The 24,356-nt window shown below is 35.7% G+C and overlaps 1 long non-coding RNA gene across 1 annotated transcript in view; it reads left to right on the forward strand.

Annotated features, from left to right (window-relative positions):
* LOC132515650 (uncharacterized) overlaps positions 1–24,356 on the forward strand; it is an 81,570-nt gene that overhangs the window by 55,534 nt on the left and 1,680 nt on the right. The window contains exons 3-4 of the long non-coding RNA XR_009539156.1: positions 20,886–20,951; positions 23,304–23,440. This is a non-coding gene — a long non-coding RNA (uncharacterized LOC132515650). The remainder of the gene's footprint in view (positions 1–20,885; positions 20,952–23,303; positions 23,441–24,356) is intronic.

Raw genomic sequence — 24,356 nt, forward strand, 5'->3', positions numbered from 1 at the left:
GACATTGTAGTAATTTCCAGAATTTGGTCACTCTTCTTTACAGTGGTAACTTGGTTTGCCCTAAGTCAAATGTATTGATCCACTATGAGTTAAATATTTAGATTTGAAAGTAGCTGGAATTTTCGAATATGGTCCAAGCCCAGAGTATTTTCTTGTCTTTTTGACTTATCTGTTCAGAAATGGATTTCTACAAAATTCTCTTAGTGCGTTTTACAAGCTATTACTAGAAACTGTACTTTAATATGTTTTATTGGCCTATATTGTAGAGGTGCTAATGTGTTACCAACCAAATGAATTATATATAATTCTGGGGGAGGAGCACAATTTCCAGTTAAAAATGAAGGGCACACATGGGTTATTTGACATGTAAGTCTTCAAGAAATACAATACTGTGTAAAGACTGGTGAATCTCAGTCTGTAAAGAAAGCTTTTTGAGCTTTTCATGCAGCTGGCTGCAGCAAACCCTGACAAGGAATGAAGGGAAGGAGGGGAGAGACAGGGATGGGAAAAATAAATGATGTTTGGGGGTGGAGGTAGGCAGGGGGACTGTCTATAAGCAGCTTTTCTTGTTCCTTAATTTCTTGACCATTGAACCAACCATTTAAAGGAGACCTGCAACTCTTTCTTTTAACACCATTTTTTAAAATTGAAGTATAGTTGATTTACAATATTGTTTTAATTTCTGCTGTACAGCAAAGTGACCCAGTTACACATATATATACATTCTTCTCCATATTCTTCCATTATGGTTTATCCCAGGACGTTGAATATAGTTCCCTGTGCTATACAGTAGGACCTTGTTGTTTATCCATCCTTAATGTAATAGTTTGCATCTACTAACCCCAAACTCCTACTCCATCCCTCCCCCCACCTCCCCCTTGGCAACCGCAAGTCTGTTCTTTTAGTCTGTTTCTGCTTCGCAGATAGGTTCTTTTGTGTCTTATTTTAGATTCCACGTATAAATGCAACTCTTTTTAACAATTACCTTTCTCATGTACCGGTGGCCTTTTGAACATTCTAGAATTTCATATTCAACTTAGAATTGCTCTCTTAAGTCTTAGACATGATATACTGTTAGGTGACTTGGAGAACAAGTTTCTGTGTTTGTTTAACACTGTCTTCCACTTGGCGATGAGCTGTGTGAGAGTATGGACCACATGACTCACAGTCTATAAGGACCTTGTGTGGGACAGAGTGGAAGGGAGATAGAGTGGTCTTCTGATGTTATTTTTTACATCTGTATAATTCTTCCAATCAGTCTTTAAAGCTCTGTCTCTTCTTTCTCATTGAAACAATTCATGTCAAAGAAAGCATTTTAGGACAAGAAACCGATCAACTGTTGCTGTAGTGCACAGTGACCACATGAAATATATACAACAACCCTCCGTGAACTCTTTGTAGAAAGTGTCCATACTTCTGCTACCCAGCAAATAGGGTCCAAACTTCCTACCACGGTGTGGAAAACTCTTTATTTTCTGAGCTCAGGAACTTAGCTTCTTCAAACATCCTCTTTGCCTCTCTCCCCGCCTTATATTCCAGCCCTACCCATCTAATACTTGGGTACCATTTCCCTAACACGTGAATTGTTATGCCCTGTTGCCTTCTCTTAAAATCCCTTTCTCGGGGGGTAGGGATAGATTGGGAGTTTGGGATGGACATGTACACACTACTGTATTTAAAATAGATAACCAGCAAGGACCTACTGTATAGCACAGGGAACTCTGCTCAAAATTCTATAATAACCTAAATGGGAAAAGAATTTGAAAAACAATAGATACATGTCTATGTATAACTGAATCACCTTGCTGTACATCTGAAACTAACACAACATTGTTAATCAACTATACTCCAATATAAAATTAAAAAATAAAAATAAAATGTATTTCAAAAAAAAACCCTTTCTCCTTGGAACACCTCTATCCATTTCTGTTTATGGATAATTTCTACTCATCTCTTTATTTATTTATTCATTTTTATTTTCTTTATTTATTTTTAAGTGAAGTATAGTTGATGTACAATATTATATAACTTACAGGTGTACAATATAGTGATTCCAAATTTTTAAAGGTTATATTTCATTTATTGTTATTATAAAATATTTGCTGTATTCCTTGTCTTCTACAATATATCCCTGTAGCTTATTTTATACCTAATAGTTTGCATGCATAATCCCATACCCCTGTATTGTCCCTCCTCCTTTCCTTCTCCCCACTGATAACCACTAGTTTGTTCTCTTTATCTGTGAGTGTGCTTGTCTTTTGTTATATTCACTAGCTTGTTGTAATTTTTAGATTCCACATATGAGTAATATACTGTATTTGTCTTTCTCTGTCTGACTTATTTCACTTAGCATAATGCCCTTCAAGTCCATCTATGTTGCTGCAAATGGCAGAATTTCATTCATTTTTTTTTATGGCTGAGTAGTATTCCATTGTATATATGTACCACATCTTCTTTATCCATTCCTCTGTTGATGGACACTTAGGTTGTTTCCAGGTCTTGGCTATTGTAAACAGTGGTGCAATGAACACTGAGGTGCATGTGTCTTTACAAATTAGTATTTTGGAGTTTTTTTTGTTTTGTTTTGTTTTGTTTTGTTTGGATATTTACCCAGCAGTGTAGTAGCTGGGTCATGTGGTAGTTTTATTTTTAGTTTTTTGAGAAACTTCCACACTGTTTTCCATAGTGGCTGCACCAATTTACATTCCCACCAGCAGTGTACAAGTGTTCCCTTTTATCCACATCTTTGCTAACATTTGTTGTTTGTGTTCTTTTTGATGATAGCCATTCTGGCAGGTGTGATATGATATCTCATTGTGGTTTTGATTCGCATTTCCCTGATGATTTGCGACGTTGAGCATCTTTTCATGTGCCTGTTGACCATCTGCATTTCCTCTTTGGAAAAATGTCTATTCAATTCTACTGCCCATTTTTTAATCGGGTTGTTTATCTCTTTAATGGACAAGAATTGTTCAAAACTTTCCAGAGTATTTTCAGGGACTTAATATTTAGAGAAAAGAGACTATTAAAATGGAAAAAGATGTTGGGATTATCTAGTCCAGTCTTTGCATTTTGCAGCCAAAGAAACTGAGGCACGGAGAGAAAATATTGCCCAAAGTCATAAAGTGATATGGTGGGCCCAAAACCAATTGCCCATCTCTTGCCTGTCTCTCCAGTGGTGATCACATCAGTCTTCAATTCAGATAATTCTCGAATTAAACTTTGGACATGTGTTAGCCTATCTGAGTCTAAATTTAAAATTGGGAATGAAATGGATAATCCAGGATAGTTCCTTTCTTTTCTTCTTTTTGTCATCTTTTCTGATTCCCCGTTCAGCATTTAGTCTCCATACCTTGTGTTCTTACCTTCAGAGAGAACTGGGGACTCCCAGAACATCTGAAGACAGTAGTGAGAACTCAGGCTGTGACTTAGATTTTTGGTGTTGTTCAAAGTGTGTATCACCACTTATGTCCAACTGGATACTTATGTCCAGCTGGGTACTTTGGGCAGGTTACTCAACTGCTGTGCCTCGACTTCTTCACTTGTAAACTGTGTGTAATTACCGTATTTAATTCATTCAAACATGCTTGGTGGGAACTTTCAGTTCTAGGCTCTGGGGATTTATCAGTGAACCAGACAACGATAAATCCTGCTCTCTTCGTGGTGAATTCTCGTGCTAGGGGACAATCAGCTGATAGGTGACATGGGCCCTCTGCTTCCTCCACCTATAGTGAGGTCTTCCTTCTGCCTGGAATTTTCTTCCTATAGATGGACAAAGGGCTGGCCCCTTCTCAGAATTTAAGATTCGTATTTAAAAGTCACCTTTACTGGATACCAACTTTAAATTTCAATTCCACCATTGTCACATCTTTATTCCCTTTTCTGCCTGATTTTTTAAAAATCTTTGGTCCTTAGTGCTAACATACCCTATCTTTACTTATTTGTCTTGTTTATGTTACATCTTCCTCACTAAAGGATAAACTTCAGGAGGGGAGGGACATTTGTCTGTTTTATCCTCTACTCTGTCCCAAGGCCCTAGAATGCAGGTGGTATCTATCAGGGGTTTGTGATCTATTTATTAAATGACTGCATTCAAATCTAACATAATGTCCTATGGTGATATCTGCAATTAAGCAAAATAGAGTAAGTGGATAGAGAGAGTAACCAGGGTACTATTTTATTTTATTTTTTGTATGTGTGTGTTCCAACAAAACTTTATTTACAAGAGCAAACATTGGGCTGGACTTGGCCAGTGGGTTGTAGTTTCCTGACCCCTGTTTAGCACAGATTGTGGCATCACACTGGCCAAGACTGAATCCCAGCTTAGCTCCTGACTAGTCCTGCCAACTTGGGTACTAATTTTGATAGAGTGGTGAGGGAAGGCCTCTCTCAGAAGGCCATCTTTGACAAGAGACATGAATGAAGTGAGAAAAATGAGCCATGGGGTAACTGATGGCTAAATATTCTAGACAGAAGAAACCACACGTGCAAAGGCCGTGAGGTCATTCGTATTTGGCACATTATTAACAGCAGGAAGACGCGTGTGACTGGAGCAGAGTGAACAAGGAGAAGAGAGCTAGGCGACAAAGGGAGAGGAATTATCCAGACTGTTGATGTAAACCCTGATGAGGATGTAGATTTGATAATAAGAGAGCCTGACAAATTCAGGTGTTGAGAGATGTTGAGAGAATTAACACACATAGCTGAATATCTGATGTATACACAGTATTCAGTACAAGTTACTTACTGTATGCCATGGATAGATTCATGGTTATAGGTCGAAGAAAAGAAAAACAACAAAATGAATGCTCAAGTTTCTTCCCAATCTACAGCCCTTATGACAACAACAACTCAACACCCAGAAGGCAACTTAGGATAGAAAGGGGCACGAGGAAAGTTTTACCTAAGAAAATACATAAAGTATAATAAAAAGAGAAGTCCTAGGCTTATTTTTTAAAAGGCATGTCATGCATAGCCATCCCACTCATGGAACCTGAAACATCTTTTGAAATTTATTTTATTGAAGTATAGTTGATTTAAAACATTGTGTTAATTTCTGCTGTACAGCACAGTGATTCAGTTACACACATACACACACACACACACACACACACACACATTTTTTTTCATATTCTTTTCCATTATGGTTTATCACAGGATATTGACTATAGTTCCCTGTGCTCTACAGTAGGACCTAGTTGTTTATCCATTCTATGTGTAATAGTTTGCATCTGCTAACCCCAAACTCCCACTCCATCCCTCCCAACCACCCATCCCCCTTGGCAACCACAGTCTCTTCTCTTTGTCTGTGAGTCTGTTTCTGTTTTGTAGATAACAGAACCAGAAACATTTTAGTCCTAGTCTGTGTTACGGATTTTTCTGCACTTATGTTCATAATATATAGCAGTATTTTATCAAATAATCAATCAGTGAAATGAAAATAGTTTCCTGTCACAGAAGTTGTTTACTCCAAACTACTGTTTGGTCTCACAAGCACACCGAAACATTACCAGGCAGATCATGTAACCTCTATAAACTATCCACCTTTGAAGGAAATGATTTATCACTATTGATAATCTCAACCCCAATTCTGGGTATGTTTATAATCATCCCCAGCAAGAGGGTACATGGTAGCATTAAAGACTGTGCTTTATTAAATACCTTATTGATCAATATTTTCTATTAATAATTTTCTACATTCAGCATATTCTCTGGAATTTTCAATAAATATGATGGCATTTCTGAAAAGAACATTTTCAAATCACCTAATAATTCATTGTCAAGGTGCCCACAGATTCAATGTAACACCAGAGCATGCCCTTTCAGCCTCACCAGAGAAAGGAAGCTGCTTTTTCAAAAGACTCCAAATAGGAGTCTTGGGCCTTTCTTATACTTCATTATTTAGTCTAATTCTATGTATGATAGCGAGAATCTAATCTATTTAGTAGATTTTTAAAAACTGAAGTATAGTTAATTTACAATGCTGTGTTAGTTTCAAGTGTACAGCAAAGTTATTCAGTTATACATACGTACATATATAGGTTTACATATAGATAGATAGATACATTCTTTTTCATATTATTTTCCATTATAAGTTATTACAAGGTATCTAGCATATTTCCCTGTGCTATACAGATTTTACTTGTCAAGTTTAAAAAGCATGTGCTGTATTTAATCCCAAAAAGAATTCTAGAAATTGGTCCAAAAATTCACGTAGAGTTGGTAGAATATGTAGGCTTTTAATTATTTTGCTTGTCCAAAAGGCACGGCAATGGGCACACTGCCTACTATACATTATAAATTAATTCCATTTGTCCTGAAAACGTGTTCACATTTCAGGACTTTGAGTATGGGCTGCTCTAATTAATTGCTATGTTGTAACTCAGGCCCGTGTACCTCTGTGGGGCTGCATTTTTCCAGCCTGTAATTATACCCTCAGCAGACAGCCAGGAGCTGCAGACAAGGGCTCCTTCGCGTGCTCTGCTGCCCCTCGGCTTCCTTGGAGACAGACTTTCTGTTTCTAATGGATGTGCTGAGTCCTCCTTGAGACGAATGCCTGGCCGGGGACCAGGCACCTCCCTAGGTCAGAGGACTTGCTCTGGCCCTTGGCCCTACACCTGAAAGCTGTCACTTGAGCCCTGGAAGAGAGCTAAGAGGTCCCTTGGAATATTCCTTAGAAGAAATGAACTATATCCAGTATCTTGTAATATCTACAATGGAAAATAATCTGAAAAAATTTATATATACATATATATCTGAAACACTGTGCTGTACACCTGAAACTAACACAACATTGTGAATCAACTATACTTCAATTAAAAAAAACATAAATACATAAGGGAAAAAAGAAACAGAAGTAAAAAAAAAAAAAAAGAAACAGAAATGAACCCACCCCCAAATCAGCCCCTTTAGGTTACATCTGCCCTTTCAAACCCAAGCATCGGGGTCCTGATGCTGCTTCCTCACAGGAGCCTGAAGTGAAGGAACATCGTTAGGTGAGCACGGCCATCTCCGGCCTTGACAGCACAAAGGGTCAGCGGCTGTCACCTTGCAATTGGCTCTCAGAGTCATCTTACTAAGTGACTGCTCTGTTTCAAATGGAAGGAAAATGATTTTTAATTTGGTTATTTCTCATTTAGAATAAAAAAAGTATTCTACCTGACCTTTTCTAAGTATCTTCCTTTCACTTAATAAAATGATGCAGGAAAATCACTTTCAATGAATTATGTGTTCAAACAACCCAACTTAACTGTCACCTAGTATTTCTTTTATTTCTGGGAAATCTACTCCCTCAATCTTCTTATCAAGGATCACAGATAGAAAAAAACTAACACACCTTTTTGTTTATGGATTCTTCTCATAGTTGTAGAGGCAAAAATGGGGCCACAACTCTGTCACAGGAGAGGACAGGGGCCAAGGACAGCTTCTGATGTCTGACAAAGCACAGACTCTATTGAAGAGTCGCAGACCTCTGTGATGAGCTTTGTTGCTGGTCTGAAAAGACTTCGGAAAATTTATTTTTTCATTTTTATGGACTTCCCACTTCTCATATTCCACTGTTCTAGATATTTAGAATAGTTTTATATTTTAAGAATCCAATGATCTACACGTTGGTGTATACAGATTTGGTTGGAGGTGAAAGGCAAGAGGGAAAGCCGTAAATAGCAAAATCCGAACTTTTGTCATAGTTACTCCATAACCTAAATGTCTATATTAATAACACATGTTGGTAAACATCTCGCACAATATATTGTTACGTATCTCTCACGTGGATCAAATGGAACTTGAGCTTTTGATTTTTTTGAATATCAGTTCAATAATGGGAAGACATATTGAGAACATACAACTTTAAGGTCCAATGTATAGTTCTGCAGGTAATGCTTTATTCTGTTTCCAAGTTATATTTCCCCTTCTTCCTTCCAAATAATGAAAAATAAGGTAGCTATTTTTGGAGAAGAAGAAACAGGAGGAGGGAGAGGGTCAGGGGAGGGGGAGAAGGAAGGAAGAAAAAGTATCCAGGGGTTTAAGGATTAAAGGATTAAAAGTTTTTATTTATTACAAAACAGAAAGCATTCCACTCCTAGTCCCAGAAAAAAATAGCAAAGAAAAAAATTCATTAAGCATCCTTGCCCTTCAAAATGCAAATGAATGGAGGTTGATGTTTTATGACATTTTGAGATCAAATGTACTTGCCAGTGGCTTTGGGGTTGCTGGGCAGGGAGGGCTGGACAGGAGATTCACTGTCCCTGTGGTACCAGTGTGATGACATTGATCCGAAGGAACTGGGAAGTTCTAGGTGCTTAAATGCATCTTGGGGGGTGGGGATTGAACCCGTTCCCCGGCAGTGGAAGTATGGAATCTTAACTGCTGGACCACCAGGGAAGTCCCTTAAATGCATTTTTTAAAACCAAAAGGTAAAGGAGATTAAAAACAATTAGGAGATACATGATGTTATAATGAAAGATTATAAAACTCTAGGTGTTATCTTTTGGCTAAAACAAAATAAAAATAAATTCATATGATGAACCAAAAAATAGAAAAAGGTCTGGAGCAATAATGACAGTCCTGAAAGTTGGAAAAAGAATTGTAGCCTCATGAGCTTCTCGGAGCACCTGAAAGAAGAGGAAATGATGATTGAGACTGGTCCACGATTGTGACTGTGAATTGACTCCGGGCTCTAACTCTATATTTTTAGTGGGTTTCAGGCAAAGTCACTTAAATTTTCTAAGCATCCATTTCCTCTTTTATGAGATAAAGTGTTTTGATTAGACTAGGTGAAGAAAAAAATCAAAAGAATTGGAGTTTAAGTACTAATTTATTTTGATAGGAAACATAATCCTAGAATATTCTTTATAATAAAAGAAATATCAATAGAATGAGCTCGAATCATTTGTCAACGCTACTTCATGAAATCATCATTAATTTTAGAGTTACTTTTTAAGATTTCTTCTTATGAGAGAGCGTATGCTTGTGTTTTAGCTAAACTGGAAATAATCCAAATTTATGATCACTTTCAGTTAATAATCTGTAATCAAAGAAGTATTGCAGAGCCACTTACTTAAAGTATAATATGTGCTCTATTTGGTATCAACCTCTCACATTGATATTCCCTGTAACTAAACCATAGGCTTTCATAACTTTAAATTTCACAAAGAAAAACAAAGATGAAACAATGTTAAAAAGTTGTTTTAGTTTGTTTGTTGGTTTGTTTTCCCTTTCTTTTAAGATGAAATTGCTGTTAGGATGGTAACATGCCCATTTAGAAATCTTCCCCTTTCCCTCCCTCCCTCCCTCCATCTCTTCTTTCCTTTCTTTATTATGTTATTTTACTAAGAAAACAATTTATGCAAGGGTAGCTTTAGATGGAAAAATATTTTATCAATTTGTATTTGGGGCTTTGATGTGCAGCTGCTAAAATAGCAATAGAAGTTATCATTTGGTTTTCATGTCAGCTTCTAAATCTAAGGGAAAAAATGGGTTGATCCTGTTTGGAAATATTAACTTCAGATTCTTGAAGACTTTCCCTATGTTTCCAAGGTTTTGTAACTACTACCTGACGATACTCTGCTGAGAATTCCAAAGCAAGCTAGGAAGCCATAAAATAAGAGAAGGGATGAAGCCTCTAATTTCAGCCATCTTCCTGCAGAAAGATGTTTGAAAACAGCCCTGGCTTGTATTTTTATGTATCAATCTCTGAAATCTTTAAAAATATAAAAACCATGGAGTGAGTATTGAGCAAATATTCCACAGGATGCATGCAAAAGTGTGAAAATAAATCAACTTAAATCAAATCAACAATCTTTATTCACTCAAATGTTGCTTCAAATAGAAATGTTCTGTTGCTCTTGGAATAACTTTAAGGACTCGATCTTAGTTTCATCAAGCATTTAAGTTTGAATTAAATGTATTCTCCCTCTCCCACCCCCACTATCCCATGGACACACACAAACTATCCTAAAGAAGAAATGTCATGTTTTGGAAAGATATACTATTTACAAGTATGTAAATATACTGAATTTTAGGAGACATCTGTTTTGGATTTCTCAGTGTACTGTGTATATTTTTTATTCCACTATTTCTCCCAAAGTATTCCAGATTTGTGATAATGGGTATACAGCTAATTTTGAAATTTTACTGTCCATTTCAGTAATGTATGTTTAGTAACCACAGAGGTTTACAAAAATTGTACTTTCAATGTAAGATTGGCTTTAGCTAAAGAAAAAGTTATATTTAAAGGCATTAGGAAAACGGAGCCCTTTGCCATTCCTTCTGCCATATACGTCAAGCTATTTCCCATAATAGAGAGGAAATCTTGTTCATATCTTTTGCCTCCAAAGGACAGTTTTAGCTTTTTGATACTAATTTTTTATCCCAAAGAAACGGTAATATTTCTCTACAGTGCCCTCAGAGGTTTTCAGTAAAGTGTGGGAAAACTGTGGTAACTTAAAAGTGCTCATTGAAAAATATCCCATGGACTTAATCTTGTTAATTAGAATTATAGTCGTGTAGTTTCGGTCCATAGAATTGTGCTTTTATGGTTTCTTTTAAGTCAGCATAAGTTAGCAACACTTTGTATCATTCAGGTGATCTTAACATAACTGGGGAGAGTGTAGAATTGAAAATGTGAAAGAAACTATTTTTAAATTAACGTTTAGGTCAAAAACCCCATTTAGTAAAATATTTTTGTTACCCTAAAACAGTGAAAATAATCGAAGGAATTTTTTGACAAGTAATTGCCAAAATTATTTTTCTTTTTTACCATAAAATAAAAGCTGAAAGTAGACTGAAACATACTATATTTTATAGCTCTCTTTCCAAATGACAGATTTTTCTCTGTAAATATCATTATGTAAAATATGCCTTCCCTATGGAAAAGTATGTGGTATGGGGAGAAACTAATTGGAATGCTCAAATTAGTCAATATGTTTGAAACTGTTTGGGGAATCCTTAGCCTTTTAGGTAACTATGCAATATAAGTTGTTGATTTCTGTTCAGAGTTTCTTCTTTTGAGCAATAAGCAGAAATCCAAAGTTACATTAAGAAATGCAACTTCAGGTATAATATGATGATCACAATGTAAACAGGCATCTCCCTGAGAAAGTTGTACTGAAAAATAAAATAAGAGTAATAACATGACAATGGAGTGATTATCAACTTTTTAGACACTGATAGAAGCTGAATTTAATAACAGCAAAAGAAGTGTTGGAAAAAGAAGACTCTAGAATAAATTATGATATTTTTAAAAGCCTCTCTAATGGTATCTTTTGGGCAAAATATCTTCTAGCTAACATAATTTTAACAAAGAAAAAAAAAATCCAAGAAGGGTGGAACATTTTCCCTTAAGAACATTGTTATTGATAGCATCTTAACCATTAGTAAGTAAACCTTTGTGTTTCTTTAAATTGACTGTGGAGCTAATTTTCCATTTGCTGAGACTTTTTATAAATGTCAAGTTTATGTTAATGTGACTGATTTTTGGATAAACGTATTCCAGTATATAATCCAAACTCCATTGAGCCTTCAGAATTAATCACCTTAGATGGTGGAAACACAAGCCAGGAGATCTGCCCCCAATCGCTTTTTAGAATTGTCTTTATATCCAGCCCCACTTATTTTTTAACCCTACTTTTTAAAGATTCTGAAAGATGACAACTTTCCTCTGATGATTCAATTTTCAGAAGAGCCGAAATATCCTTAACGTTACAAAGTTTGGTGCATATAATAGTTGATCAGATTAATTCACACGGACTGGAATGAAAAAATTAACACGAATTTTCACCTGTGTTTATGAAATAACTCTGAAGGTCATTTTGATGGACAGAATCAGATTATCTTTTTTTTTTTTTTTTTTTTTTACTGGACCTTTCCTCAATGGGGAAACAGTATGTGGTTAAAATATTTAGACACAAGAGGGAGTGGAGCCCAAAACTCACAGCCAGAGGTATGTTTTGGTAAGAACAGAAGCAGAAAAGCTCATTTCTACAGAGGACTTCGGTCTACCCAGAGCACATTATGTAGGCTTTCACTAAATAAAACTTGGAAAACTTAAAGAATAGGCCCCAAATTGTTATACTTTCCATAGTACCCTAGTCTGGATCAGTAGAGACAACAGAAACGTTTTCTAAAATGAGAATATTATTGGAAGAAGTATACAGTTGCTCAAAAAGTACATTAAGGTCTAGAAACATGTTCATGAGTATAAGTTTTTGAAAAGTGTCATCCTTTTTATATTGTTAGAAGAAAGTATGTGGTCTGCTGCATAGAAGAGTAGAATTCCTAACTTAATGAAACACCTTATTTAAGAACCAAAAAGAATTATTTGTCTGAAATTTGGCCCTTGGTGTTGCTTGATATCAGTGATTCTGGTGGTGGCCAAGATCTCCGATGAGCACTAACTTGTTTGAATGTTTGTTTCCGTGTTAAAATTTTGGAGGATGACTAGCGTCTGTGACCGACTTTAGGTTCTACATCATCCAGACGCATGGGGCCCCAACGTGGAAGTTAGCTGCTCGCACCCGTGTTTCATCGTCAGGTAAATGAGGGATGGATGGGATGTAGACTGTGTCTGGTGGAGCAGCTGGATATAGACCTGTGCTCGAAAATTAAAGAAGACACAAGTAAACATTGAACGCCTACTGTATTCAAGGAGATGCGTTAGGTCCCCAGAGTCCATGGATGATTGAGAAACAGTTTCTGACCTCAAGGGTCTCACCGTCTAGTGAGAGAACAGACAAAGAAAGAGAAGCATTATCAACGTACCTTCATGCAATGATGGGTGTATCTATTTTTTATTCTTGAAAGTCATGTCGCATAGAAAAAGATTCAGTATTGAAACTAAAATTCTACATCTCTTGGTGTACTTGTCCTTAACTTACTATCCTTCCTTATTCTCCTCTCATTTTCAAGTTCAGTGGGAAATAGCAAATGGCCTTTAAGTCTCAAAGTATATATACAGAATCATTTATACTGTCTTTTGTGCAATTTTGATTTAAAAAATCCGTAGCTAATAATTGGGCAACGAAAAGGTGCTAAAAATAGAAGCTAATACGTTGTATACATAGGATGATGAAAAGGGGCTGGGGTAGGGAGTAGAATTCTGTCACTGTCCGATAGCTTGTCCCCAATTATTCAGTGTATCTGAGTCTCTATGTCAATTGAGCATAACATTTCATGTTTTTAAAGAATAACTTTGTCTCCATCCTATGGCTATATGATGTGTTTATTTGTACAATGATCACCATCTTTTCCATAAAGCAGTTAAGGTACATATGGGCATATGTATACCCTTATGCCTGAAATCCTTTGATATCTAAGGGTTTTTTTTCCCCCAAATCTATGTATTTGTAAATCCTTTTCCAGAAGATACGTAACAGTATTTGCATTTGTGTAATTTTCTCATCACTAAAAAGCATTAGCTTCATGGCTGGAATGTTGCAGCTGTTCACCAGCCTCCAGGCAACACTAAAAACTAGTTTTAAGACAGGAAACTGGGAAGAGTAGTGTATTTAATTGGAGTTTCAGAGAGGACATTAAAAAAAGCACCTACATTGACTTTGCGCCGAGATTATCTGTTTAATACCCTCACTGATTAAAAAATTGTAAGCTCTAGAGCCACTCTATTATACATGGTAAATAACGGTTGTTAAAAACAGTTCTACAAATGTGTCGTTGTGTCAGTTTCCCTCTGCATTAGTCTCCAATAACCATTTACGATTAATACAGGAGAGAGGCTGCTTGTGAATTAAGTTCAAAAGGAATAATTCCGAAAAATATGGTACAGTTATCACATATCTTTGCGAGAAACTAGGTGTTTCTCCCTGGATTAGTGGTGGTGAGGTATCCTTACAGGGTTGTAAATAGTAATTTCATAAAGATTGCTTAAATCAAATCATAATTTTCCACTATTACCTAGTAACATCAAAGATGGTTTAACTCCATCTCTCATAAGCTTTCATTTATCATATGGTCCTTTTTGAAAATTTAAGCCGTTTGATTTTCTGTAAATATGTCAATATGAAAGGAAAGCAACCCAACAGTGAAGATTTGAAAATTTGGATAGAAGGAAACTTTCTTTCTTACTTTCTTATCTCTCTCTCTCTTTCTCTTTCTGTCTCTGTCTCTCTTTCTGGAGAGGTACTTTAATAGATAATAATGTCTGTGTAACTTTTTTTGGAGGAGAAACAGTTATAAAGAATACAATGAGTAGTTTAAAAATTGTTAAAATATCTGGATTATTGCTACACATTTAATAAGGAACATTCTTACAATGGTACAAACATAAAGTAATCTCTGAATGAAGTCTTTTGTCTTTTCTCTCTTCAATTATGATTTCAACAAATTGAGTTGCCACATGGTCCTATTGTTCAAGGAACAAGCTGATCTATTAATATTTCTTTAAAAAAAGTACTGTGAGTTGTTAACTAAATACTGGGGGTTTGCCTGTTTGTTCTTTTAAAATGTAGAATTTTAAAACATAGAATTTCATGTCTAGAAGAGGTCATTAATCAGCATTCAAAATCAGTGCATAAATTCCTTAGACAATTAATCCAAACATATCATATGGCATCTATCTGATGAACAACTGTGCTAAGGTATTTCATTTTCATAAGATTTATTGAGCAATGTGTTAGTTAACTTTAATGGACTCTTGACTTTTGGTTGGAATCTTTTCTCAGCCACAAGTTAGGTAATGTTCTTGCATGTTCAAGTCTCCTTTAGATTATTCATTCTTAAGGGTAAATTCTAATAAAAGTGATTTTGGAGAATTCCCTGGCGGTCCAGTGGTTAGTATTTGGTGCTTTCACTGCCAGGGCCTGGGTTAGATCCCTGGTAGGGGAACTAAGATCCCACAAGCCACGAGGTGTGGCCAAAAAGAAAAAATAAAAAGTGATTTTGATGGCATAACCAAACTTTTTATATCAAGTTCTGCATATCAGAACTTGATATAAAAAAATCTTTATAAACTTTCATATTTTCCAAATATAGAGTTTTATATAATACTAAAGCCACAAGAAGTAATCTTTTGATAGAGATACAGCTTGTACTTAAAAATTATCGAGTTCTGCTGATCTCATTTATTTTAAAATTTCTAGGTAGAATGGACCCCTAGAAAACTATTATAAACCACTTTTATATCATAAATTCTTTTTTATAATTCCCATGGATCCTACTTTATAATACATATTTTGTTTACTGTTTTTCATCTCCCTTTCACCTTCCTAATCATTCAGAGATTTTTTTCTTTTTTGCTACAAAGTCAGTGCTTACTAAAAACTCATGGGAAATAAAATTGTATTATATACATTGTTTCACACAGGTTGATGTAAAAAACATTTGGTATCCTGATTGAAAGAACAGAACAGATGCTTGTATAATTTATGAAGCCAGAAATACATTCACAATATCTTCCAAAAATAGTAAGATATTCTAATAACACAGTTAATGGGGAATGAAGTCAAAAAGCTTGGGAGACTCGAAGTCATAGACCTTATTTTGAATGGAGCATAGACAATTCAAAGATGCTATCAATAATCTAAAAATATGGTTGTAATCTCAGTTTATAATGTAATGATATAATTATAAAGTAGTATTTGATTGCTTTACATGAAAACTAAAAATCTAGCATTTTTTTTATTATGCATATCTGATCTGTTCTGCTGACAAACTTTAAACAATCTGTGTAAGCAAGAGGTCTACCTCTTTTCAAAAATTAGCATGTTTCCTAGAAAAAGACTTATTTTCTGTAACACACATATTGCTCTTAATTTTCCAAGATTAATTCACATGATTAATAATAAACCAGGATAAGACAAGTTGAGTTACTACCATGATAGTGTTCCCTGGGAGTTAATTTTTAAATTATTTTGAATACCAGTCAACACATATCTCCTTTCCAAACTGAAGGATGCATCAAACATTCCTGCAAAGTCTGAGATCACAGACATTATATTTCTTTGCTAAAAATAAACATTCTGAACATGACATTGGCACATTTGTTGAAGTCATGATGGCTGTACTATTGACATAATGGTTCTTCACTCTGAAAAAAACAAACAAACAACAATCTAGCTTCAACTGTGATTTGAATTTTTCACTATATTCAGTTCACTCCAAACTGAACACCATCCTTGTTCCTTTTTCTGTAAAGAAGGTTTATTCTATTTTTTAAAATGTTCTTGTTAATTGGTTCTTTAAATGATTAATTGTTCATAAAGGAATAGTTTTGATAGCTCAGTATAACTAAAAAATAAGCTCACGGTTTTTGGAAAAATGTAGTAATGTATATATTTCTTTCCTTTTTCTGCTTCGGAAAAAGTCTAAATTTCAGAGCAAAGAAATGCTGACATATTTTTCCAGTAGACAAACTTTGAAACATTAAAAAATATGAAGATTTGATGACTGTTTAAATATACAATAATATGGAAACACTGGTCTAATTCTATGTAGAGCCCATGACATACTTATTCGATTGAAAATGATTTATGACAGGAGGTCAAGGACAAGAAACAATTTAAAAGGTGATCAGGAAAAGCCATCTTGACTGTGCTCTGGTCCCCACTCTCTGTGTTAACATTGGTGATGAAGACAAAGACACATTAGGTTAATCAATGGTTCTTTAGGAGAGTTTGAGATGAATTTTAACTTTTAGGTCAACATCGATTCTCTTGAGAACCACGTGTCCTGGAAGGGCTCTCCCTACCTGTCCAGCAGTACCACCTACCAGGTAAGAGGGTGACAGAGCAAAGGGCTGATCTTACTGGGAATGTTATTGTGTTGGTCTTTAAAGAATGACATATTAGGAAGCTATTTAGAAAATAAATCTAATATTTCTCTTTTTTTTAATCTTAGAAGTGGGAAAGCAGCAGTTTGTGAAGGGAAGAAGCATTAAAATCTTACAAGACCTAGATTTAAATCTTTTACCCCTTATATAATGAGTATCACACTATCCCCTGAAGAATATCTATTATACAGTATTGTTTAGAAATAAAGTGAACTAGTGTACATGAGGATGATTTTATTATCCAGGTTTGATCTAGGAAATGAAAGCTCGGGGAGGTTCGGTAACCACGCCGGTGAGTGGCAGACCCCAGAACAATGACCCAATTCTTTTGCTCTTTTTTTAACTATTGTATTGTGTTTCCCAGTAAGGTACATCTTTTAAATTGTTGCAATTCCCATGCAGAGAAAACATTTAGACATATACACATAGTTTGTATAAAAAAACAGTTTTAATCCAACTTGTAATAATAAATGGTTAATATAAGGAAAGTAAGGTAAGCACAAAATATCAATAATTCTAGGCTTTTATTAAAACATTCGATTTGGTTCTTTCTTTGTTAACCTTCTCTACTAAATGAAACTGTAAATATTTGAGGTAGTATATGTTTTTTATACAAAAGACATAAATATGTTTGTGAATACTTCCAAAAACAAACATCACATCAGTAGATTTACAAATCTTTCCAGAAAATACAATTTTAAAAAAAATTATAAGGGCTCCATAAATGTCAGTTAGACCGATTTACCTGCGAAAAAAATAGTTTTCAATGACTTACAGTGTATTTTGGAACATATATACAGTATGGGTTTCATATGTATATATCCAGTTAATATATATATTAAACATCAAACACTTTTTTCCTCCTTCCTAATAACTTTGCCAAATAGTACAAAGGTTGTGCTAGAAATGCATCTCTTCTCCAAAAAAAATTCATAAAGACATTTTACAAAGTGAGTAGTGTGGAATTATTTCCACAGTTTATAGGAGAAGGAAAACGAGAAACGTTTCTGGCCCTTTGCCGTCAACAGGAGTAAGGGCTATCAGTAATTATGAGTCTGTTGGAAAACAAAATTATAGCCCCTCTGGGGTGTCAGTGTTTCAGTAGTAAAAGCTGTCTAACCCAAGCCAAGCTTTGGCATGACTTGCCCTGCTTTTTCTGCTTTCTCGGTGAAGAACCATGTCCAAGTATTCAACTTGGCTCTCTCTGCATTGACTCAGACTCTGACGCTTTAATGCTTCCACTTTTTCTATTGAAGTAGCCAGAAGTCCCAATAATTACCATGATAATTACCCAGAATGAGCATCTGTAATAGGCACTTTATTTTTTTAACATCTTTATTGGAGTATAATTGCTTTACAATGTTGTGTTAGTTTCTGCTCTATAACACAGTGAATCAGCTATACATAAACATATATCCCCATATCCCCTCCCTCTTGCGTCTCCTTCCCACCCTCCCTATCCCACACCTCTAGGTGGTCGCAAAGCACTGAGTTGATCTCCCTGTGCTATGTGGCTGCTTCCCACTAGCCATCTGTTTTACATTTGCTAGTGTATATATGTCCACACCACTCTCTCACTTTGTCCCAGCTTACCCTTCCCCCTCCTCGTGTCCTCAAGTCCATTCTCTACATATGCATCTTTATTCCTGTCCTGCCCTTAGGTTCTTCAGAACCTTTTTTTTTTTTTTTAGATTCCATATATATGTGTTAGCATACTGTATTTGTTTTTCTCTTTCTGACTTACTTCACTCTGTATGACAGTCTCTAGGTCCATTCACCTCAATACAAATAACTCAATTTCATTTCTTTTATGGCTGAGTAATATTCTATTGTGTATAGGTGCCACATCTTCTTTATCCATTCATCTGTCGATGGACACTTAGGTTGCTTCCATGTCCTGGCTATTGTAAATAGTGCTGCAATGAACATTGTGGTACATGACTCTTAGAATTATGGTTTTCTCAAGGTATATGCCCAGCAGTGGGATTGCTGGATCATATGGTAGTTCTATTTTTAGCTTTTTAAGGAACCTCCATACTGTTCTCTATAGTGGCTGTATCAACTTACATTCCCACCAACAGTGCAAGAGGGTTCCCTTTTCTCCACACCCTCTCCAGTATTTATTGTTTGTAAGTTTTTTGATGATGGCCATTCTGACTGGTGTGAGGTGATACCTCCTTGTAGTTTTGATTTGCATTTCTCTAATGATTAGTGATGTTGAGCATCCTGTCATGTGTTTGTTGGCAATCTGTATATCTTCTTTGGAGAAATGTCTATTTAGGTCTTCTGCCCATTTTTGGATTGGGTTGTTGTTTTTTTGATATTGAGCTGCATGAGCTGCTTGTAAAATTTGGAGATTAATCCTTTGTCAGTTGCTTCGCTTGCAAATATTTTCTCCCATTCTGAGGGTTGTCTTTTCCTCTTGTTTATGTTTTCCTTTGCAGTGCATAAGCTTTTAAGTTTCATTAGGTCCCATTTGTTTATTTTTGTTTTGATTTCCATTTCTCTAGGAGGTGAGCCAAAAAGGATCTTGCATGATTTATGTCATAGAGTGTTCTGCCTATGTTTTCCTCTAAGAATTTTATAGTGTCTGGCCTTACATTTAGATCTTTAATCCATTTTGAGTTTATTTTTGTGTGTGGTGTTAGGGAGTGTTCTAATTTCATTCTTTTATATGTAGCTGTCCAGTTTTCCCAGCACCACTTCTTGAAGAGGCTGTCTTTTCTCCATTGTATACTCTTGCCTCCTTTATCAAAGATAAGGTGACCATATGTGCATGGGTTTATCTCTGGGCTTTCTATACTGTTCCATTGATCTATATTTCACTTTAACTGTATAATTGGTAAGGTGAAAGCACCAGTGCTGAAACATTTCATAAGATTTCATATCTGAAAAAGAGGAAGAAATCCTCTAAGAAAGTGGAAATCGACTTAAGAAAGGGGTGGGGGCCCCCAAATAACAGTTAAGTGGCCTCTCAATGTCTTATAGGTTTCAGAGAGAGCGTTATGTCCTTTGAGGGGAAGGGGAGGGGAGGGGGAACAGCAATGGCTGTTTTTCTGAAGCAACATTTCTCGTTCTTTCTATTTTGAAAATATTCATTTCCATGAACAGAAAGTAAAGCTGATTAAACTATAAATATTCATGAATATGAGCTTCCCCTAAAGCATTCAAACAAAGTAGAATGAAGGGTAAGACTCATGCGGTAGGAAAGTCTCCTTCCCTTTCGTTTGTCCAGATCAGAGCCCGGGTGCTCAATGTAGGTCAAGGCGTCAGGCAGAGGGAAGAACTGCAGACTGACATTGAGATGCTCTATTTCACACACTTGCCCTCTGGAAGGACTGGCAGAAACAGTCACTTAAATTAAACACAGGTCATCAGGCAAGATATATAATCTATTCCTAAAACAGACAACTCGAGCATCCCAAATCCCTATGGCCTTTTACAGGGGCACATCACACTACCTCCTGGTGTTCCTCTGTCAATTCACATTAGGACTGGCTGTGTTTAAAAGTGGTATTTCATGTATTCTGTGACCCTCTTGCTCAAAGCAAAGAAATTGCTTTTGTTTATTTATGACCTAATAACCTTAAGGAAAACTGAAATACTTAATATTCTCACAAGCTTAGGAATGGAGAAATAAAAGCTAAAATAAATCTGGCCTTGATACAAGTTGGTCTTATTCTGCCCACACAACCCTCCAAAGTTATGGGCAAGTGGAAAGGAAGATATTTGTCCATAAATGACCTATTGCTTGTGGCTTTTTTCATTCAAGGAAAACTATGCAAGAATTCAGATTTCTGCCATCCACTTAGAGTTCTGGAATTAGGACAGTGTGTTCTCCCCAAAATGACACTACACACTTCCTTACAGAAAATGTAAAACCTCGGTACCATTGAATCTCAATGTTTTAAATATAAATATTTGACAACTAAGGATTATGTCATGAAAATAAAGATGTGGAAGACATAGGAAGATGTAAAGTACTGATTGAAAGCCACGTTTGAATCAGTGAAAGACTAAGTTGAACCAGCAAGTAAAGCCAAGGACAGAACAAAAATATCGGAGAATATATGGCCCTAAAGTTTACTCTCTTTTTTGGCACTAGGTACCTGCAAGCAAGAATAAGATCCTATTTTCCAGTTGTGGAAAAGTTAAACTACTCAGAGATGAGGTATTATCTTCAACCAACTATAACTGTGTGAAACATCTGGTTTAGTCCAAGGAAAGAAGAAAGAATTCATTACTGAATTTACTACTGTTATTTTATGTGTATATGACATTTAATGGAATTTCTTATTGCTATAAGTGAATCATTTTTATATTTAAGAATTTTAAGTTAATTATATTCTGCTAAGGACTTCTAGGAAAATATGTTGGAATACAAAGAAAAACAAGTTTATGTGTTGCAATTCATTCCAACTGCCCTAGAGATTTGCTTATTAGTAGGCCAATGCATATTTTGTGTTAATGCAAAATACACAATTTAGAGCCTTTTTTCATAGCACCCCTATTATACAAATGTTAGCAGATGTACCAAGAGATGAATAGGCATGATTGAAAATGGTTGTATGTTGACCTGACACTAATATTGCAACAGACAGGCAACAGAGCAGGAGTCATAGGCTTTCATTTGTAATTGATAATGCAAACAAGTGAGTCCCCAGTCCCATGATAATATTCTTTCCAGCAGCAACACAGAAATACCTACTGATAAAGCACATCTTCCTAATGAGTGTTATCCCATAGGAAAAATTTGCTTATTTCAAAAGAAATAAACACCACAGAATCCAGAGTAGTCACCGTTTTTATATTCTAAGATTTTGTCACCTCAGTATGAACTCCCAATAGATCATCAAGCCCTCTGCCCCTAAAAAAGATTGTCTAGAAGGTATTAAACAATTAGTGGCTTTAAAATATTTTAACCGAGTGAATATTAGAATGTATAAAAGGTTAGAGGACATGTTTCACTTACATTTCAAGAACAATTGTCTTAATTGAATAGACTATGGTCACCTTCAAAGTAGTAGCCCAAATTGTTGTGTGTTGTCTCACCCACAGATAATTAGAACCACATTGGATGCCAGTTTAATGCATGAAATAGTGACTTTTTACCCTGGTTTTGATACATGCAAAGTGAATTTTTGAATTGATGATAGAAAATTATTGAAAGCAGTCCTAAAAATACATTCACTGGAGTTCACAATAATTTAAAAATAAGTATAAATCACAAAGAACTCTTGGAGAAAGGAGATATGAAAAGAACAAAAACAAACAAAAACAGGATTTTCATATCCAAAATCTTGGAAATGAATGGTTTTGAAAAGAACAGAAACAAACAAAAAACAGGATATTCATATCCAAAACCTTGGAAATGAATGGTTTTGAAGCATACCAAGATTGTACCTTTCATAGTATTAATGAAGTCTTTGTGTCATAAGCTACGAAAAATGTGTTGAGTTGGTTTCTTCATTTATTATTTGTTCAGTAGTTTCTAAATGATACTAATTTTACAACCTTATTTTAGGAAAAAATACATTAAATATAAAAGGATAACACTGACTAACATTAATATGATTTTAGGAAATGTAAGAAATTCTATTTAATTTGTATAATCTAAATACATCATGTTTACCTACTATAAGAATAACCATATTTAAATTAGAAGATATTGTTTTGATTTGATACCTCAAGCTACTTTGAATAACAAATTCTCCATGTCATCAATAGTGAGATAATTTCATCCCTGGAACTAATCCAGGATAGGCATTTTTTTAGCTCAATAAAACAGATCCTTCTCTCACAATGTGACGTGGAGACCTGCCAAAGTCTCCGTTGGAGAAATCACGCTGCTTCTTTCTGATTCTTTAGAAATGGCTTAAAATGCATCAAATGTATGACTACAGCTACTCTGTTGTTTCTGTCTCCCCTCCCACCCCCTCCAGATACTCACAGATCCTGTAAAGTCAACAGAATTCTGAGTTTAGAGGTTGCTTCAGTGAACATTCAACGCTGTCGGTGAGTTTGGAATTAAAATCAAAACCATCGACCGTTGATTGTACCCTATGGCCAACCACCATCTCCACCGTGGCTTCAGAATTTGCTGAAGACAGGAAACCAAAAGAGGACACACCAGGACCTTCTCTTCCCCTGGCAGAGGTTATTTCTTAAAAGGTCACAATCAACATTCATTGCTGTCGGTGGGCTGAGCTGTGTGGACAAGCTCACTGAACGATGAATGCAACTGTGGCCCCGCATTTTGCAGTCAAGAGCTAGTTCATCCTTGAAAGATGCATTGAAAGTAGTAATATGGTTTACTTTAACTTTTCCAATCTGCAGAGTCTTCAGGTTTATTTATTCAATGTATACCATACGATCAGATTTCGACGAAAAAGGCACTAGTTTAAACAAGAATAACACTTCTACACTTCTGTAAGTTATAAATAGAGCACTTTTTTAAAAAGGTAAACTGTTTGGCTCATGGAATCTGTAACATAACCATCTAAGTTTGCACATCTTCCTACAGGGGTGTAAAAGAAAGCATGAGAAGTCCATCAGCATCTTTGTCATTGGTACCGATGCCCTTAAAACAGCAACACTTAACAGTATCCATTCTCTGCATCTTTTGTTAGATTTCCTGATAAATTGGGACATAATCACCAGGTAATTTTATTTCTGCTGCTCTGGGTGGGGACTGACTCAAAGAATACTTGCTCTTGTCATGGAATTTGCTAAGGATGGAAGAAAATATATATAACTATATATCTGTCAGAACACTTCTAAGAGTCAGAGAGCAGATTAATTTCCATAATTAAATCCAGCTTGAAGATGAAATCTTATCCACCTTCTTTGTGTTTTTCCCTTCTAAGAACCTTATCTATATCATTAGACTTAGGACCACAGCCTCATAAGTCTGTGGGGCTTATAATACAGCCTGGTTTTGTTCTCCTAACTAGTTTGGCTCTGTTTTTATTTAGTACAACTGTCTTTGAATTTGATCACAGCAGTTTTAAGCTTATCATTTGTAATGATAATAACCATTATATTCTTGTTACAATACTCACAATATAAATACTTATAGAGTGTCCATATTAGGAATATCTGGAAGGCTTCAATGTTTATTTTTAAAAATCTGTCACATACATTATTCTTCCCATTTCTTGCCCTTTTCAGTTCCATTTACCTTCAACTCTCACTGCAGAAGCCCATTCCTGAGCCTCTGCTCTAGATCTCGTCATGACCATCAAATATTTCACCACATCCAGTACCTAAACTGTGGTAGTCCACTCTCAGCCTATCATCTCCTACTATTCTAGTTTCTCATTCTCTTATCCCCAAAACAACTGTCCTTTCAGCTGCAGCGTTGCTGAAAACAATCACACAATCCTATGATTTTGTGTTTGGATGTATTCATGGGTTTCCAAATCCCTTGGTCCCTCAACTCCGACCTTGCATTCTCCCAGCCTGCTCCCCAGGAATTAGCCTAAACCTTCTCCTTTTTCCTCAACTGCTCTTCTCCACCATCTTGTTTGAAGCAGAGATAGTGACCTCTGGTTTTCACCGAGAAGCTTTAGTTCAT

The sequence above is a fragment of the Lagenorhynchus albirostris genome, chromosome 2, assembly GCF_949774975.1.
Source record: "Lagenorhynchus albirostris chromosome 2, mLagAlb1.1, whole genome shotgun sequence".
In the NCBI taxonomy this organism is placed as follows: Eukaryota; Metazoa; Chordata; class Mammalia; order Artiodactyla; family Delphinidae; genus Lagenorhynchus; species Lagenorhynchus albirostris.